This window comes from Mytilus galloprovincialis, chromosome 13 (genome assembly GCF_965363235.1).
Source record: "Mytilus galloprovincialis chromosome 13, xbMytGall1.hap1.1, whole genome shotgun sequence".
In the NCBI taxonomy this organism is placed as follows: Eukaryota; Metazoa; Mollusca; class Bivalvia; order Mytilida; family Mytilidae; genus Mytilus; species Mytilus galloprovincialis.
In genome coordinates, this window is record NC_134850.1 from 23,235,195 (window position 1) to 23,249,975 (window position 14,781).

Here is a 14,781-nt window from a genome sequence, read left to right on the forward strand (position 1 = left end):
ATGCATTTCAGGACGAGATTTAGAAGTGGAGTGACAATTCGATATGTTTCGCAGAACAGTTATTAATATAAAAATCAAATTGGCTTATTATGTGGAATTTTTCAAATCTAGAAGTGCATACTTGAATTACCATCAACCCCTCCCTTCGCACACACGTACACCTTTCCAGTACTAAAATCACAAGCAATGATATCAGAAAATGATTAGTATTCTAAATTAATATATTAATTAAAAAAAAAACAAGACTGTGGTTGGAACCCCCCTTTTTTGACGATCAATGCTTGTGAATTGGGACACCCCTTTGGCTGGATCCGCCCTTGCAAGAAGTGTGTAAGATACCTGGTTAACATCACGCAAATTAAATTTTACCTGAGGTTTAAATCGATAATTAATGTTTTGACACAGTCCCCACATTTAAAGTCTAATTTGTCAACCTCAGCGTCGAGTATATACCTTTTCGTAAAATGTCTAATACAATATAATTAGTTTGACAGTTTGATTTGATAATACTGTGTTTTTGTAAGTGGTGTTAAAGTTCACTAAAGTCTTTCTATTCAACATCATTCAGATTACTCCAGCGACAAACTGCTTTCTTTTTAAACTGAAACTGTAGGCGTTACATATTTAGCATCTCTCATTTCACAAATTAATTAAAACAATAAATCTGTCACCATAATCTGATAACATGAGATTCTGCTACTGTTGGTATTTCTAATATCTGTATACACTTAATATTTTAAATAAATCTTTTCAATTACACACCAATGAGTCATTTAGTTTTTCATGTATTCCCGTGTTTTAGTTTATCAATATAAAAGACAATTGTAAATTTCTAATACTATATAAAAAGTTTATAGAGTGTGATACAGTCTATAGCGAGTTATTGAATATAGATGTTAGAATATGATTATTCCACCAACAATAATACTAACCGATATGAGCAATAGTAAACGCTAGCTAAGACATCAATGACCGATCGTTTTCTTAAACCCAGTGACAAATATTTCACGACATAAATTCTGACCTAATGAAAGGCATAATCAAATAAATGCGATTCAATCCACCCAAAAAAGAAGCTTGGCTTCATTTACAAATACAAAATAGCGTTTTGAGTCAGAGTAGTATGTTCCTTTTTACTATTATAATCATTTACTCACGAAACAACCGAATTCATTTATAGAAATGAAGAAACTGGAAATATCAAACAATACAGAATCACGATATATTTTCTTCGCGATGAGAATTATAAGTTGCATTGAAAAGATTTATCGTGCAGTGTATTTAGGACTCAAAGCTATGTTTTAAAATATTACATCTGCTTAACGTTTGACAGTAACTTGTAATGTACCGCACTGAAGTACGTCCATTATTCATTTCTCATTTATTAAAATTCAATAATGAATATTGAAATCTGAAAAACAAAAGGTCTATAGTCAATATGTTCCACAACGCATATAAGAGGAGTAAAGGACCTAGATATCGAAATACGCGTGAACATTAAGGAATAGCTTATTTTGAATAATGGAACGAACTGCTGCGACCGGTCAGTCCCTTATTAAGGATAACTGTTTACACCATTCGAAAGATTATTGATAGAGGAACAATATGTTTATAAACAATATGTGCCGCAATGACCATTAGAGGGGTTACGGAGGACCTAAATGCCAAAATACGCGTGAAAATTAAGAAATAGCCATTTTTGAATAATGGAATGGATATTTTGAATAATGGAAGGGATATTTTGAATAATGGAAGGGATATTTTGAATAATTGAATGGACTGCTGCGACCCTTCAGCCCCTAATTACAAATATACGTTATATCTCATTCGAAATCTTATTAATAGAGGAACAAAAGGTATATAGTCAATATGGTCCGCAGCGAATATTAGAGGAGTAAAGAAGGACCTATATATCGAAAACTTATTAATAGAGGAACAACATGGTTATAAACAAAATGTACCGCAATGACCATTAGAGGGGTTACGGAGGACTTAAATGCCAAAATACTCGTGAAAATTAAGAAATAGCCAATTTTAAATAATGAAATGGATATTTTGAATAATGGAATGGACTGCTGCGACCCTTCAGCCCCTTATTACAGATGTATAGTTATAAATCATTCAAAAGCTTATTAATAGAGGAGGAAAAGGTATATAGTCAATATGGTCCGCAACGCATATTAGAGGAGTAAAGAAGGACCTAAATATCGAAATACGCGTGAACATTAAGAAATAGCTTATTTTGAATAATGGAATGAACTGCTGCTACCCGTCAGCTCCTTATTTAGGAAAACTTTTTACACCATTCGAAAGCTTATTGATAGAGGAACAAAATGGTAAATAAACAATATGTAATACTATTTCATTATTCATTATTGAATTTTGAATAATGAAAAATTATTAATGCAGCGCGGTTATGTACAATTTTTAAATAATTATAAAGGAACCAAATTGTAATCATCTACGGACATGCGGAAATTGATGGTCTGTAGTAATTTTACATAGTATCAGTTATAAATTGTTCATACATTAAATGTTATGCCTGCATTCTATAGCTGTATATACATTCCGGTCATTTACACTGATCAACAGTATTTACAAGAATAAACATCATCATAAAACATTGACAAATTTCCATTGCGACAGTTCAAACAATGAACAAATAACTTTGTTTAAAAACAAAAACAAAACTCACCTCGTCAAGCTGTCTTTTAATGTTCATTAGACGTCACCGTCAGCTTTACTATTCACACACAAAACAGTTCTTCTAAGGGCTTTGATAAAGTCAAATAAAATATTATTATTAACAATTTCCAGTTTAAAAAATCCATTAGAAATCCACAATAGTAACAAATCCTGAACAAAGATGTAACTCAAAGCGCACCAAATTAATTCCGAACAAAAATGGATTTTAAACACTATTCCGGGAAGATTTTAATCAACAGTTATAAAAAAGAAACAATTTTGTATTAGTTTATAACTAAAATATCCTATCACAATCTGATGAAATATAAAATCTGATGAAAACAACAGGAATAATGAGACTTGATGTACTATAATATCTATAATTAAAACTTGTGAAACGTTCAAAGATAATCTGGTGCACGTGTATATATATATGTTTAACGGCAAATGTATTTTATAGAGTTAAGTGTTGACATGGAGTTGTGGAATAAAGTTTTGAATTATTATTAACAAACAGAAAATGTACACTAAATGTAATTGAAATAAATATGTTTCTTTGAACCAAACAAAACAACAATCATATTGTTTCTTCCTGAGGACACGATATTTGAAATGGACACAATACGACGTTTTATTTTATATTCAACACCTTTACCTTCTAAAACAATTTAATTTTTTGCCTAAATGACCACATCTGACTATTTTTTTTGGGGGCGGGGGGGGGGGGGGGGGGGCAGAACTTTTATTTTGAAATGTTCTCTTTTTAGATTTGTTTGATTTTCCCTTGAAAGTCTTATATTTGTAATTTGCACTCTTCAAGACCTTTCATTTGATATCCGACAAGCATAGCTTCTGAAACTTTTCTCTTTTTGCACTTAATGACCCCATGCACCTAAATGTTTTGAGATCCACAGTATGATATTTGTAATGCAGACTTGATTACCGTTCATTTGATATGCAGAAACGCCATATTCTATAAAGTTTGATTTTTGCACTTAATAACCCCATCCAACTCATTTTTGGAGATCAGGAAATTGATATTTCAAATGTACACATCATGACCTTTTATTTTATATACAACAACCTTATCTTAAAAGAAACTTTATGTTTTGCACTCACTGACCCCATCCAACCCATTTTTGGGGACATAAATTTGATATTTGAAATGTACGCTTTATGGCCTTTCATTTGATATGCGACAACCTAACCATCTGAGAAGTTTGATTTTTTTGCACTAAATGACCCCACCCTTCCCACTGGGATGAAAAAGGGGTTTGAAATGTTCTTTTTTTAGTAGAGCTCATTAAGACCTTCAATTTGATATATCAAATGACCCCATTTGGAAAAGTGCCAAAAATTATGCAATATCAATTATATAAATAGAACTTATGAAACTTACAAAGTCAATCCAAAACATGAAAATTTCAAATTAAATTTTTGTTTTTTTTTTCATTGAATGTTATTGGTATTTGGTCAAACATATGACCATGTTCAACTCTTCATTTTCATAAAGTATCAGGTGGTAACCTGTTGTTGCTAAAAAAATACATGCCTCCGCTCGCAAAACTTCAAACTAAATTATCTCTAAAACTACAGCAGATATCTCAAATCTGCTAAGTGATAAATAATCTGCAGATGAAGGACAACATTGTAAAAAAAAATTGGACGATTCCAAGATTCATGAAGGTCACAATGAATCATCACATATATGATGCAATACCAAACTTGAGAACCGGAAGTCGTGGAGACATGGGACTACCACCATTCAACTCAGGACCACTTGACCTTTCAAATGTCTCAAGGTCAAGGTCATAGTATACTGTGAAGGTCAAGGTGAAATTTCATCATGACCTGATATTGACCTCAAATTGACGGTCTTGAATTACTGATCATCTTTGCAGTTTATAGAGGGTTGATATCTGTTACCTTCAAAAAGATATACACAAAATACTACACTTTAAAGAATCATCCCGTTGTAACTTTTGAACAGACAGTCGGACATTTTTGGACTTATCATATAAAATGTAGAGCTAGTCGAGAGGAACATTTTATACGCTGTATGTATTCAGAAAAGTCTTATCGTTTTCCTAATATGTAAGCTTGAAATTGCAGCGTAATTTTTTTTTGCACTCAGTGACCTTTGACCTTGACTGCATATTAAAGGTCACATGAATTAAAGAGTATTGGTGAAGGTCCCAAGTCTCTACGACTTCTGGTTCTCGAAATACAATTTTTCTAAAATTATGTTCAATTTTTCAAGGGGAATAACTCCTTATAAGGGTTAATAACAAAATGAGTGTACATCTTCATTAATATTGCCATCTGTTCTTGTACATGTTGCCGTTTTCAAATCGATTCTATCTCTTATACTTTTTGAGAAAAATGCAAAGGAAAGAAATTTTTTCAAGGGGATATAACTCTCATAGAGGACGATGAAATCCTATTCAGCTTCACATGGTAATACATCATGATGAGATCTACATTGTGTCCAATTATGGTCATGATATCTTTAAAACCAACGAAAGGGGGCCATGTTGAAAAAAATAAATAAAAGGGAGATAACTCCTAAAGGGGATGATGAAATCCTTAACAGAGTCATTTGGTAATACATCTTGGTGAGGTCTAGCGATGGTCCATATTTGGTCTTAATAACTTCAACAGACATCATAAGCGGGCATGTCAAAAAAATGTTTCGTAATGTAGCTTATACTACCTTTCGTTTGATATACGACAAGCAAACCTTCTGAAACTTTCCACTTTTAACACTTAATGACCTCATCCGCCTACACTTTTGAGATCGGAATTATGATATATATAACACTGAGCAGATGAGATTTCATTTGATATGCGACAACGCCATGTTCTAGAAAGTTAAATTTTTGCACTTAATAACCCAATCCAAGTAATTTTTGGAGGTCGGGAATTTGATATTTCAAATATACACATCATGACCTTTCATTTGATATACAACAACCCTATCTTAAAAGAAAATTTGTTTTGCACTCAATGACCCCATCCAACCCATTTTTGGGAGACGTCAATTTGAAATTTGAAATGTACACTTTATGTTCTTTCATTTGATATGCGACAACCTTACCATCTGAAAAATTTGATTGTTTGCACTAAATGACCCCACCCGTCCCCCTGGGATGAAAAGGTGGTTTAAAATTTTCGTTTTTCAGTAGAGTTTAATAAGACCTTCAATTTGATATATCAGATGACCCCATTTGACAAAGTGCAAAAAATGATGCAATATCAAATATATAAATAGAAGTTATGAAACTTACGAAGTCAATGCAAAACTTGAAAATTTCAAATTGATTTTTTGGTGTTTTTTTCCATGGAATGTTTTTAGTATTTGGTCAATCATATAACTATGTTAACCTGTTCAATTTATAAGACACTTTAAGTGGTAAGCTCTTGTTGATTCAGAAATACATGCCTCCGCTCGCAAAACTTCAAACTGCATTATCTCTTTAACGATAATAGATATCTCAAATCTGTTAAATGATAAATGATCTACAGTTAAAGATCAACATAATAGAAAAAAAATTGGAACAAATTCAAAGTTCACCAAGGTCACAATTAATCATCAAATATATGATGCAATGACAAACTTGAGAACCGGAAGTCGTAGAGACATGGGACTAGCACCATTCAACTCAGGATCACTTGACCTTTCAACTATCACAAGGTCAAGGTCATAGTAATATTTGAAGGTCAAGGTGAAATTTCATCATGACCTGATATTGACCTCAAATTGAAGGTCTTGCATTACTGATCATCTTTGCAGTTTATAGCAGGTTAATATCTGTTACCTTTAAAAAGATATACACACAATACTATACTTTTAAGAATCATCCCGTTGTAACTTTTGAACAGACAGTCGGACATTTTTGGGCTTATTGTATAAAATGTAGAGCTCGTCGAGAAGAACATTTTATGCGCTGTATGTATGCAGCAAAGTCTATCGTTTTCCTAATATGTAAGCTTGAAATTGAAGCGTAATTTTTTTTGGCACTCGGTGACCTTTGACCTTAGTTGCATATTAAAGGTCATATGAATTTAAGATTATTGGTGAAGGTTCCAAGTCTCTATGACTTCTGGTTCTCGAAATAGAACTTTTAAAAAAATATTTATAATTTTTAAAGGGAAATAACTCCTTATAAGGCTTAGTAACAAATTAATTGTTTATGTTTGTAAACATTGCCATCTGTTCTTGTATATGCTGCCATTTTCATATCGATCCTATCTCTAATACTTTTAAAGAAAAATGCAAATAAAAGAAATTGCTTCAAGGGGATATAATTCTCAAAGGGGATGATGAAATCCTATGCAGCCTCATATGGTAATACATCATGATAATATCTACCTATTGTCTAAATAAAATCATGATATCTTTTAAAACATTTAGGGGGGGCCATGTTGAAAAAAATCAATAAAAGGGAGATAACTTCTAAAGGGGATTATGAAATCCTACAAAAGTTCATCTGGTAAAAGTTCATGATGAGGTCTATCGATGGTTCAAATTTGGTATTGATAACTCCAATAGAAGCGGTAGGAGGGCGTGCCAAACAAATGCTGGAAGGAAAAAAAAAAGAAAAAAAAACATTAGAAAAACAATAAGGTCTTTCCTCGGGAAGAGGAAAGACCTTAAAAAGAAAAAAAAAATATACAACAACCCTATCTTAAAAGAAAATTTATGTTTTGCACTCAATGACCCCATCCAACCCATTTTTGGGAGACGTCAATTTGAAATTTGAAATGTACACTTTATGTTCTTTCATTTGATATGCGACAACCTTACCATCTGAGAAATTTGATTGTTTGCACTAAATGACCCCACCCGTCCCCCTGGGATGAAAAGGTGGTTTAAAATTTTCATTTTTAAGTAGAGTTTAATAAGACCTTCAATTTGATATATCAGATGACCCAATTTGACAAAGTGCAAAAAATGATGCAATATCAACTATATAAATATAGAAGTTATGAAACTTACAAAGTCAATGCAAAACTTGAAAATTTCAAATTGATTTTTTGGTATTTTTTCCCATGGAATGTTTTTGGTATTTGGTCAAACATATAACTATGTCAACCTCTTCAATTTCTTAAACATTTTAAGTGGTAAGCTGTTGTTGATTCAGAAATACATGCCGCCGCTCGCAAAATTTCAAACTGCATTATCTCTAAAACGACAATAGATATCTCAAATCTGTTCAATGGTGAATGATCTACAGTTAAAGGACAACATTATAGAAAAAGAATTGGGACAATTTCAAAGTTCACCAAGGTCACAATTAATCATCAAATATATGATGCAATACCAAACTTGAGAACCGGAAGTCGTAGGGACATGGGATTACCACAACTCAACTCAGGACCACTTGACCTTTCAAATATCACAAGGTCAAGGTCATAGTATAATGTGAAGGTCAAGGTGAAATTTCATCATGACCTGACATTGACCTCAAATTGAAGGTCTGGAATTACTGATCATCTTTGCAGTTTATAGTAGATTGATATATGTTACCTTTAAAAGGATATACACAAAATACTATACTTTTAAGAATCATCCATTTGTAACTTTTGAACAGACGGTCGGACATTTTTGGGCTTATTATATAAAATGTAGAGCTCGTCGAGAGGAACAAATTATACGCTGTATGTATGCAGCAATGTCTTATCGTTTTCCTAATATGTAAGCTTGAAATTGCAGCGTAATTTTTTTTTTGCACTCAGTGACCTTTGACCCTGACTGCATATTAAAGGTCACATGAATTAAAGATTATTGGTGAAGGTCCCAAGTCTCTACGACTTCTGGTTCTCGAAATACAATTATTCTAAAATTATGTTCAATTTTTCAAGGGGAATAACTCCTTATAAGGGTTGATAACAAATGATGGTACATGTTCATTAACATTGCCATCTGTTCCTGTACATGTTACCGTTTTCAAATCGATTCTATCTCTTATACTTTTTGAGAAAAATGCAAAGGAAAGAAATTGTTTCAAGGGGATATAACTCTCATAGGGGACAATGAAATCCTATTCAACCTCATATGGTAATACATCATGATGAGATCTACATTATGTGCAATTAAGGTCATGATATCTTTAAAACCAACGAGGGGGGGCCATGTTGAAAAAAATCAATAAAAGGGAAATAACTCCTAAAGGGGATGATGAAATCCTTAACAGAGTCATTTGGTAATACATCTTGGTGAGGTCTACCGATGGTCCATATTTGGTCTTAATAACTTCAACAGAAACCATAAGCGGGCATGTCAAAAAAATGTTGGAAGAAAAAAAAGAAAAAAAGAAAAAGAAACTAGTATCTCAATTGTTTGTAAAACAATTGAAAGGTCTTTCCTGTAAAAATGATGTTTTCGTAATGTAGCTTGTACGACCTTTCGTTTGATATACGACAAGCATACCTTCTGAAACTTTTCATTTTTAATTCACTTAATGACCTCATCCGCCTACATTTTTGAGATTGGAATTATGATATAAATAACATAGAGTAGAAGAGCTTTCATTTGATATGCAACAACTCTATGTTTTAGAAAGTTTGATTTTTGCACTTAATAACCCTATCCAACTAATTTTTGGAGGTCGGGATTTGATATTTCCAATGTACACATCATGACCTTTCATTTAATATACAACAACCCTATCTTAAAAGAAAATTTATGTTTTTGCACTCAATGACCCCATCCAACCCATTTTTGGGAGACGTCAATTTGAAATTTGAAATGTACGCTTTATGTTCTTTCATTTGATATGCGACAACCTTACCATCTGAGAAATTTGAATGTTTGCACTAAATGACCCCACCCACCCCCCTGGGATGAAAAGGGGGTTTAAAATTTTCATTTTTAAGTAGAGTTTATTAAGACCTTCAATTTGATATATCAGATGACCCCATTTGACAAAGTGCAAATAATGATGCAATATCAACTATATAAATAGAAGTTATGAAACTTACAAAGTCAATGCAAAACTTGAAAATTTCAAATTGATTTTTTGGTGTTTTTTTCCCTGGAATGTTTTTGATATTTGGTCAAACATATAACTATGTCAACCTCTTCAATTTCTAAAACATTTTAAGTGGTAAGCTCTTGATGATTTAGAAATACATGCCTCCGCTCGCAAAACTTCAAACTGCATTATCTCTAAAACGACAATAGATATCTCAAATCTGTTAAATGATAAATGATCTACAGTTGAAGGACAACATTATAAAAAAAGAATTGGGACAATTTCAAAGTTCACCAAGGTCACAATTAATCATCAAATATATGATGCAATACAAAACTTGAGAACCGGAAGTCGTAGAGACATGGGACTAGCACCAATCAACTCAGGACCACTTGACCTTTCATATATCACAAGGTCAAGGTCATAGTATAATGTGAAGGTCAAGGTGAAATTTCATCATGACCTGACATTGATCTCAAACTAAAGGTCTTGAACTACTGATCATCTTTGCAGTTTATAGTAGGTTGATATCTGTTACCTTTAAAAAGATATACACACAATACTATACTTTTAAGAATCATCCCGTCGTAACTTTTGAACAGACAGTCGGACTCTTTTGAGCTCAGTGTATAAAATGTAGAGCTCGTCGAGAGGAACATTTTATACGCTGTAAGTATGCAACAAAGTCTTATCGTTTTCCTAATTTGTAAGCTTGAAATTGCAGCGTAATTTTTTTTTGGACTCTGTGACCTTTGACCTTGGGTGCATATTGAAGGTCACATGCATTTAAGATTATTGGTGAAGGTCCCAGGTCTCTACGACTACCGGTTCTCGAAATAGATTTTTTCTAAAATTGTGTACAATTTTTTAAGGGGGATAATTCCTTATAAGGGTTAATAACAAAATGATTGTATATGTTCATTAACATTGCCATCTGTTCCTGTACATGTTGCCGTTTTCAAATCGATTCTATCTTAAATACTTTTTGAAAAAAATGCAAAAGAAAGAAATTGCTTTGAGGGGACATAACTCTCATAGGGAATGATGAAATCCTTAGCAGCCGCATATGGTAACACATCATGATGAGATCTAACTTTTGTTCAAATAAGGTCATGATATCTTTTAAAACAACGAGGGGGGGCCATGTTGAAAAAAATCAGTAAAAGGGAGATAACTTCTAAAGGGGATGATGAAATCCTACACAGCCTCATCTGGTAATACCTCACGATGAGATCTATCGATGGTCCATATTTGGTCTTGATGACATCAATAGAAACGGAGGGAGGGCATTTAGAAAAAATGTTGGAAAAAAAAACATTAGAAAAACAGTAAGGTCTTTCCCCTCGTAGGGGAAAGACCTTAAAAAAAACATTAGAAAAACAATAAGGTCTTTCCCATGTAGGGGAAAGACCTTAAAAACATTAGAAAAAATATACGACAAGCTTACCTTCTGAAACTTTTCGCTTTTTACACTTAATGACCTCATCCGCCTACATTTTTTAGATCGGAATTATAATATATGGAACAGAGTAGATGAGCTTTCATTTGATATGCGACAACACCATGTTCTAGAAAGTTTGATTTTTGCACTTAATAACCCTATCCAACTAATTTTTGGAGGTTGGAAATTTGATATTTCAAATGTACACATCATGACCTTTCATTTGATATACAACAACCCTACCTTAAAAGAACATTTATTTTTTGCACTCAATGACCCCATCTAACCCATTTTTGGGAGACGTCAATTTGAAATTTGAAATGTACGCTTTATGTTCTTTCATTCGATATGCGACAACCTTACCATCTGAGAAATTTGAATGTTTGCACTAAATGACCCCACCCTTCCCACTGGGATGAAAAGGGGGTTTAAAATTTTCATTTTTAAGTAGAGTTCATTAAGACCTTCAATTAGATATATCAGATGACCCCATTTGACAAAGTGCAAATAATGATGCAATATCAACTATATAAATAGAAGTTATGAAACTTACAAAGTCAATGCAAAACTTGAAAATTTCAAATTGATTTTTTGGTGTTTTTTTCCATGGAATGTTTCTGGTATTTGGTCAAACATATAACTATGTCAACCTCTTCAATTTCTAAAACATTTTAAGTGGTAAGCTGTTGATGATTTAGAAATACATGCCTCCGCTCGAAAAACTTCAAACTGCATTATCTCTAAAACGACAATAGATATCTCAAATCTGTTAAATGGTAAATGATCTACAGTTAAAGGACAACATTATAGAAAAAGAATTGGGACAATTTCAAAGTTCACCAAGTTCACAATTAATCATCAAATATATGATGCAATACCAAACTTGAGAACCGGAAGTCGTAGAGACATGGGACTATCACCATTCAACTCAGGACCACTTGACCTTTCAAATATCACAAGGTCAAGGTGAAATTTCATCATGACCTGACATTGACCTCAAATTGAAGGTCTTGAATTACTGATCATCTTTGCAGTTTATAGTAGGTTGATATCTGTGACCTTTAAAAAGATATACACACAATACTATACTTTTAAGAATCATCCCGTTGTAACTTTTGAACAGACGGTCGGACATTTTTGGGCTTATTATATAAAATGTAGAGCTCGTGGAGAGGAACATTGTATACGCTGTATGTATGCAGCAAAGTCTTATCGTTTTCCTAATATGTAATCTTGAAATTGCAGCGTAATTTTATTGTGCACTCTGTGACCTTTGACCTTGGGTGCATATTCAAGGTCACATGAATTTAAGATTATTGGTGAAGGTCCCAAGTCTCTACGACTTCCGGTTCTGGAAATACAATTTTTCTAAAATTGTACACAATTTTTCAAGGGGAATAACTCCTTATAAGGGTCAATAACAAAATGATTGTATATGTTCATTAACATTGCCATCTGTTCCTGTACATGTTGCCGTTTTCAAATCAATTCTATCTCTTATACTTTTTGAGAAAAATGCAAAGGAAAGAAATTGTTTCAAGGGGATATAACTCTCATAGGGGACAATGAAATCCTATTCAACCTCATATGGTAATAAATCATGATGAGATCTACCTATTGTCCAAGTAATGTCATGATATCTTTAAAAACAACGAGGGAGTGCCGTGTTGAAAAAAATCAATAAAAGGGAGATAACTTCTAAAGAGGATGATGAAATCCTTAACAGGGTCATTTGGTAAAACTGCATGATGAGGTCTATCAGTGGTCAATATTTGGTCTTGGTAACTTTAACAGAAAGAAGGGGCGGGCATGTCAAAAAAATGTTGGAAGAAAAAAAAGAAAAACTAGTATCTCAATTGTTTGTAAAACAATTGAAAGGTCTTTCCTGTAAAAGTGATGTTTTCGTATTGTACCTTGTACGACCTTTCGTTTGATATACGACAAGCATACCTTCTGAAACTTTCCACTTTTAACACTTTTAATGACCTCAATCGCCTACATTTTTGAGATCGGAATTATGATATAAATAACATAGAGTAGATGAGCTTTCATTTGATATGCAACAACCCTATCTTAAAAGAAAATTTTTTTTTTTGCACTCAATGACCCCATCCAACCCATTTTTGGGAGACGTCAATTTTAAATTTGAAATGTACGCTTTATGTTCTTTCATTTGATATGCGACAACCTTACCATCTGAGAAATTTGAATGTTTGCACTAAATGACCCCACCCGTCCCCCCGGGATGAAAAGGGGGTTTAAAATTTTCATTTTTAAGTAGAGTTTACTAAGACCTTCAATTTGATATATCAGATGACCCCATTTGACAAAGTACAAATAATGATGCAATATCAACTATATAAATAGAAGTTATGAAACTTACAAAGTCAATGCAAAACTTGAAAATTTCAAATTGATTTTTTGGTGTGTTTTTCCATGGAATGTTTTTGGTATTTCGTCAAACATATAACTATGTTAACCTCTTCAATTTCTAAAAAATTTAAGTGGTAAGCTCTTGTTGATTCAGAAATACATGCCGCGGCTCGCAAAATTTCAAACTGCATTATCTCTAAAACAACAAAAGATATCTCAAATCTATTAAATGGTAAATGATCTGCAGTTAAAGGGCAACATTATAGATGCAATACCAAACTTAAGAACCAGAAGTCGTAGAGACATGGGACTAGCACCATTCAACTCAGGACCACTTGACCTTTCAAATAGCACAAGGTCAAGGTCATAGTATAATGTGAAGGTCAAGGTGAAATTTCATCATGACCTGACATTGACCTCAAATTGAAGGTCTTGAATTACTGATCATCTTTGCAGTTTATAGTAGGTTGATATCTGTTACCTTTAAAGAGATATACACAAAATACTATACTTTTAAGAATCATCCCGTTGTAACTTTTGAACAGACGGTCGGACATTTCTGGGTTTATTATATAAAATGTAGAGCTCGTCGAGAGGAACATTTTATACGCTGTATATATGCAGCAAAGTCTTATCGTTTTCCTAATATGTAAGCTTGAAATTGCAGCGTAATTTTATTTTGCACTCTGTGACCTTTGACCTTGGGTGCATATTAAAGGTCACATGACTTAAAGATGCAAAGGAAAGAAATTGCTTCAAGGGGATATAACTCTCATAGGGGACGATGTAATCCTATTCAACCTCATATGGTTATACATCATGATGAGATCTACCTATTGTCCAAATAAGGTAATGATATCTTGAAAAACAACGAGAGGGGGCCATGTTGAAAAAAAGTAATAAAAGGGAGATTACTTATAAAGGGGATGATGAAATCCTTAACAGGGTCATCTGGTTATACCTCATGATGAGGTCTATTGATGGTCCATGTTTAGTCTTGATAACTTCAAAAGAAACATGGGGAGGCTATGACAAAAAAATGTTGGAAGAAAAAAAAGAAAAAAAAGAAAAAACATTAGAAAAACAATAAGGTCTTTCCTCACGTAGGGGAAAGACCTTAAAAAGAAAAAAACTAGTATCTCAATTGTTTGTAAAACAATTGAAAGGTCTTTCCTGTAAAAGTAATGTTTTCGTAATGTACCTTGTACGACCTTTCGTTTGATATACGACAAGCATACCTTCTGAAACTTTCCGCTTTTAACACTTAATGACCTCATCCGCCTACATTTTTGAGATCGGAATTAT